The 6,356-nt window shown below is 46.0% G+C and overlaps 1 long non-coding RNA gene across 1 annotated transcript; it reads left to right on the top strand.

Moving 5' to 3' along the window:
- The first annotated feature begins 456 nt into the window (after positions 1-456).
- LOC129533522 (uncharacterized) lies at positions 457-5,683 on the top strand. The gene is made up of 3 exons (XR_008679804.2): positions 457-874; positions 1,967-2,827; positions 5,640-5,683. It is a non-coding gene; the product is annotated as an uncharacterized lncRNA (long non-coding RNA).
- Positions 5,684-6,356: the final 673 nt, after the last annotated feature.

Below are 6,356 nucleotides of genomic sequence, written 5' to 3'. Positions count from 1 at the left end.
TAGATTCCTCAGAACTTAAGTATGATAAGACAATTATGATTGTCAATCATAATTATTGGAAGATTTTTATAATTATCTCTTTAATATCCATATAATCTAATTATCATACTCCATTTCTAAACCATACCAGAAAATTAAAGTCTTACTGTATATGATTTGAACAATATGCTTAAAAGTCTTTCCTGTTTCTTCAACTAAAATAGCTATGTAGTACACGGAAACAAGTACATGTGTGGAGATATAGATATGTATGTGTGTGTGTGTGTGTGTGTGTGTGTAATAATGATCAATTCCAGCTATAGAGTCCTTCATATCTGTCAGGCCTCTGAGCCCAAGCTAAGCCATCATATCCCCTGTGACCTGCAGGTACACATCCAGATGGCCGGTTCCTGCCTTAACTGATGACATTCCACCACAAAAGAAGTGAAAATGGCCTGTTCCTGCCTTAACTGATGACATTGTCTTGTGAAATTCCTTCTCCTGGCTCATCCTGGCTCAAAAGCTCCCCTGCTGAGCACCTTGTGACCCCCACTCCAGCCCGCCAGAGAACAACCCCCTTTGACAGTAATTTTCCTTTATCCACCCAAATCCTATAAAATGGCGCCACCCCTATCTCCTTTCACTGACTCTCTTTTCGGACTCAGCCCGCCTGCACCCAGGTGAAATAAACAGCCATGTTGCTCACACAAAGCCTGTTTGGTGGTCTCTTCACACAGACGTGCATGAAATTTGGTGCAGTGACTCGGATCAGGGGACCTCCCTTGGGAGATCAATCCCCTGTCCTCCTGCTCTTTGCTCGGTGAGAAAGATCCACCTACGACCTCAGGCCCCCAGACTGACCAGCCCAAGAAACATCTCACCAATTTCAAATCCGGTAAGCGGCCTCTTTTTACTCTCTTCTCCAACCTCCCTCACTATCCCTCAATCTCTTTCTCCTTTCAATCTTGGCACCACACTTCAATCTCTTCCTTCTTTTAATTTCAATTCCTTTCATTTTCTGGTAGAGATAAAGGAGACACGTTTTATCTGTGGACCCAAAACTCCGGTGCCGGTCACGGACTAGGGAAGGCAGCCTTCCCTTGGTGTTTAATCATTACAGGGACGCCTCTCTGATTCTTCACCCAGGTTTCAGAGGTGTCAGAGCACGCAGGGATGCCTGCCTTGGTCCTTCACCCTTAGTGGCAAGTCCTGCTTTTCTGGGGAAGGGGCAAGTACCCCAACCGCTTCTCTCCATGTCTCTACCCCTTTTCCACCTTTCTGGGGGGCAAGAAACCCCCAATCACTTCTCCTTCACCCTTAGTGGCAAGTCCCGCTTTTCTGGGGGAGGGGTAAGTACCCCAACCTCGTATCTCTGTGCCCCAATCCCTTATTTCCGTGCCCCAACCTCTTATATCTCTGCGCCCCAATCCCTTATTTCCGTGCCCCAACCTCTATCTCTGCACCCCGATCCCTTATTTCTGTGCCCCAACCTCGTATCTCTGCACCCCAACCCCTTCTCTGTTTTTCTGGAGGGCAAGAACCCCTCACCCCTTCTCCGTGTCTCTACTCTTTTCTCTGGGTTTGCCTCCTTCACTATGGACAAGCTTCCACCTTCCATTCCTCCTCCTTCTCCCTTAGCCTGTGTTCTTAAGAACTTAAAACCTCTTCAACTCTCACCTGACCTAAAATCTAAGCATCTTATTTTCTTCTGCAATGCCACTTGACCCCGATACAAACTTGACAGTAGTTCCAAATAGCCGGAAAATGGCACTTTCAATTTTTCCATGCTACAAGATCTAAATAATTCTTGTCGTAAAATGGGCAAATGGTCTGAGACGCCTGACGTCCAGGCATTCTTTTACACATCAGTCCCTCTCTAGTCTCTGTTCCCAATGCAACTCATCCCAAATCTTTCTTTCCCTCCCTCCTGTCCCCTCAGTCCCAAACCCAAGCGTTGCTGAGTCTTTCTAATCTTCCTTTTCTACAGACGCATCTGACCTCTCCCCTCCTCCCCGGGCTGCTCCTCGCCAGGCTGAGCTAGGTCCCAATTCTTCCTCAGCCTCTGCTACTCCACCCTATAATCTTTTTATCGCCTCCCCTCCTCACACCTGGTCCGGCTTACAGTTTCGTTCCATGACTAGCCCTCCCACACCTGCCCAGCAATTTACTCTTAAAAAGGTGGCTGGAGCTAAAGGCATAGTCAAGGTTAACACTCCTTTTTCTTTATCCCAAATCAGATAGCGTTTAGGCTCTTTTTCATCAAATATAAAAATCCAGCCCAGTTCATGACTCATTTGGCAGCAACACTGAGACACTTTACAGCCCTAGACCCTAAAAGGTCAAAAGGCCGTCTTATTCTCAAAATACATTTTATTACCAATCTGCTCCCTACATTAAATAAAACTACAAAAATTAAATTCCGGCCCTCAAACCCCACAACAGGATTTAATTAACCTCGCCTTCAAGGTGTACAATAATAGAAAAAAGTTGCAATTCCTTGCCTCCACTGTGAGACAAACCCCAGCCACATCTCCAGCACATAAGAACTTCCAAATGCCTGAACCGCAGGGGCCAGGCGTTCCTCCAGAACCTCCTCCCCCAGAAGCTTGCTACAAGTGCCAGAAATCTGACCACCAGGCCAAGGAATGCCTGCAGCCCAGGATTCCCCCATCTGTGCGGGACCCCACTGGAAATCGGACTGTTCAACTCACCTGGCAGCCACTCTCAGAGCCCCTGGAACTCTGGCCCAAGCCTCTCTCACTGACTCCTTCTCAGCTTAGCGGCTGAAGACTGACGCTGCCCGATCGCCTCGGAAGCCCCGTAGACCATCACGAACGCCGAGCTTCAGGTAACTCTCACAGTGGAGGGTAAGTCCGTCCCCTTCTTAATACGGAGGCTACCCACTCCACATTACCTTCTTTTCAAGGGCCTGTTTCCCTTGCCTCCATAACTGTTGTGGGTATTGACGGCCAGGCTTCTAAACCTCTTAAAACTCCCCAACTCTGGTGCCAACTTAGACAATACTCTTTTAAGCACTCCTTTTTAGTTATCCCCACCTGCCCAGTTCCCTTATTAGGCCGAGACACTTTAACTAAATTATCTGCTTCCCTGACTATTCCTGGGCTACAGCTGCATCTCATTGCTGCCCTTCTTCCCAATCCAAAGCCTCCTTTGTGTCCTCCTCTTGTATCCCCCCACCTTAACCCACAAATATAAGATACCTCTACTCCCTCCTTGGCAACCAATCACGCACCCCTTACCATCTCATTAAAACCTAATCACCCTTACCCCACTCAATGCCAATATCCCATCCTACAGCATGCTTTGAAAGGATTAAAGCCTGTTATCACTCGCCTGCTACAGCATGGCCTTTTAAAGCCTATAAACTCTCCTTACAATTCCCCCATTTTACCTGTCCTAAAACCAGACAAGCCTTACAAGTTAGTTCAGGATCTATGCCTTATCAACCAAATTGTTTTGCCTATCCACCCCATGGTGTCAAACCCATATACTCTCCTATCCTCAATACCTCCCTCCACAATCCATTATTCTGTTCTGGATCTCAAACATGCTTTACTATTCCTTTGCACCCCTCATCCCAGCCTCTCTTCGCTTTCACTTGGACTGACCCTGACACCCATCAGGCTCAGCAAATTACCTGGGCTGTACTGCCCCAAAGCTTCACAGACAGCCCCCATTACTTCAGTCAAGCCCAAATTTCTTCCTTAACTGTTACCTATCTCAGCATAATTCTCATAAAAACACACGTGCTCTCCCTGCTGATCGTGTCCGATTAATCTCCCAAACCTCAATCCCTTACAAACCAACAACTCCTTTCCTTCCTAGGCATCGTTAGTGTGGTCAGAATTCTTACACAAGAGCCAGGACCGCACCCTGTAGGCTTTCTGTTCAAACAACTTGACCTTACTGTTTTAGCCTAGCCATCATGTCTCTGTGCAGTGGCTGCTGCCGCCCTAATACTTTTAGAGGCCCTCAAAATCACAAACTATGCTCAACTCACTCTCTACATTTCTCATAACTTCCAAAATCTATTTTCTTCCTCCCACCTGACGCATATACTTTCTGCTCCCCGGCTCCTTCAGCTGTACTCACTCTTTGTTAAGTCCCACAATTACCATTGTTCCCGGCCCGGACTTCAATCTGGCCTCCCACATTATTCCTGATACCACACCTGACCCCCATGACTGTATCTCTCTGATCCACCTGACATTCACCCCATTTCCCCATATTTCCTTCTTTCCTGTTCCTCACCCTGATCACGCTTGATTTATTGATGGCAGCTCCACCAGGCCTAATCGCCACACACCAGCAAAGGCAGGCTATGCCATAGTACAAGCCACTAGCCCGCCTCTTAGAACCTCTCATTTTCTTTCCATCGTGGAAATCTATCCTCAAGGAAATAACTTCTCAGTGTTCCATCTGCTATTCTACTACTCCTCAGGGATTATTCAGGCCCCCTCCCTTCCCTACACATTAAGCTCGAGGATTTGCCCCCACCCAGGACTGGCAAATTAGCTTTACTCAACATGCCCCGAGTCAGATAACTAAAATACCTCTTAGTCTAGGTAGACACTTTCACTGGATAGGTACAGGCCTTTCCTACAGGGTCTGAGAAGGCCACTGAAGTCATTTCTTCCCTTCTGTCAGACATAATTCCTCAGTTTAGCCTTCCCACCTCTATACAGTCTGATAACAGAGCAGCCTTTATTAGTCAAATCAGCCAAGCACTTTTTCAGGCTCTTAGTATTCAGTGAAACCTTTATATCCCTTATGGTCCTCCATCTTCGGGAAAAGTAGAACAGACTAAAGGTCCTTTAAAAACACACCTCACCAAGCTCAGCCACCAACTTAACAAGGACTGGACAATACTTTTACCACTTTCCCTTCTCAGAAGTCAGACCTGTCCTCAGAATGCTACAGGGTACAGCCCATTTGAGCTCCTGTATAGATGCTCCTTTTTATTAGGCCCCAGTCTCATTCCAGACACCAGACCAACTTAGACTGTACCCCCAAAAAACTTGTCATCCCTACTATCTTCTGTCTAGTCATACTCCTATTCACCGTTCTCAACTACTCATACATGCCCTGCTTTTGTTTACACTGCCGGTTTACACTGTTTCTCCAAGCCATCACAGCTGATATCTCCTGGTGCTATCCCCAAACTGCCACTCTTAACTCTCAAAGTAAATAAATAATCTTTGCTGGCAGGACTATGCTGAATCTCCTTAGGCACTCTCTAATCAGATGTCCTGGGTCCTCCCAGTTCTTAGACCTTTAATACCTGTTTTTCTCCTTCTCGTATTCCGTTTAGTTTTTCAATTCATACAAAACCATATCCAGGCCATCACCAATAATTCTAAATGACAAATGTTTCTTCTAACAGTCCCACAATATCACCCCTTACCACAAAATCTTCCTTCAGCTTAATCTCTCCCACTCTAGGTTCCCACGCTGCCCCTAATCCCCCTCGAAGCAGCCCTGGGAAACATCGCCCATTATCTCTCCATGCCACCCCCCAAAATTTTCACCATCTCAACACTTTACCACTATTTCATTTTATTTTTCTTATTAATATAAGAAGACAGGAATGTCAGGCCTCTGAGCCCAAGCTAAGCCATCATATCCCCTGTGACCTGCAGGTACACATCCAGATGGCTGGTTCCTGCCTTAACTGATGACATTCCACCACAAAAGAAGTGAAAATGGCCTGTTCCTGCCTTAACTGATGACATTGTCTTGTGAAATTCCTTCTGGCTCATCCTGGCTCGAAAGCTCCCCTGCTGAGCACCTTGTGACCCCCACTCCAGCCCACCAGAGAACAACCCCCTTTGACAGTAATTTTCCTTTATTCACCCAAATCCTATAAAATGGCCCCACCCTTATCTCCCTTGGCTGACTCTCTTTTCGGACTCAGCCCGCCTGCACCCAGGTGAAATAAACAGCCATGTTGCTCACACAAAGCCTGTTTGGTGGTCTCTTCACATGGATGTGAGTGAAAATATCTCAGCATAAATTTCACATCTACTACTCACTTGCTGTGTAAACTTTAAAAAATTACTTACTCTCTAAGCCTCACTTTCCTAACGCTGTCAGAGTTGCCAGAAAAATCAAATAAAATAACTGCATGAAAAGCACTAATCATAATGCCCAAGTCATGATAAGCAAACCCTGAATAGTTGCTGTTATTAATTATGATTATGTCCCTGGATTCACAGTTTGCTCAACTTATCCATCTTATTCCCATTATAAGAAGCTAGAAAGAAGTACGAACAATTCTGAACTTTTTGTTTGTTCACGGTTGGTCGTATATCCCCTCATTTCCTTTATTCATGATTACTTTTGGTACTGAGGGTTTA

Source organism: Gorilla gorilla, chromosome 4 (genome assembly GCF_029281585.2).
Source record: "Gorilla gorilla gorilla isolate KB3781 chromosome 4, NHGRI_mGorGor1-v2.1_pri, whole genome shotgun sequence".
Lineage (NCBI taxonomy): Eukaryota > Metazoa > Chordata > Mammalia > Primates > Hominidae > Gorilla > Gorilla gorilla.
This window is presented reverse-complemented; position numbering and strand designations above follow the sequence as displayed.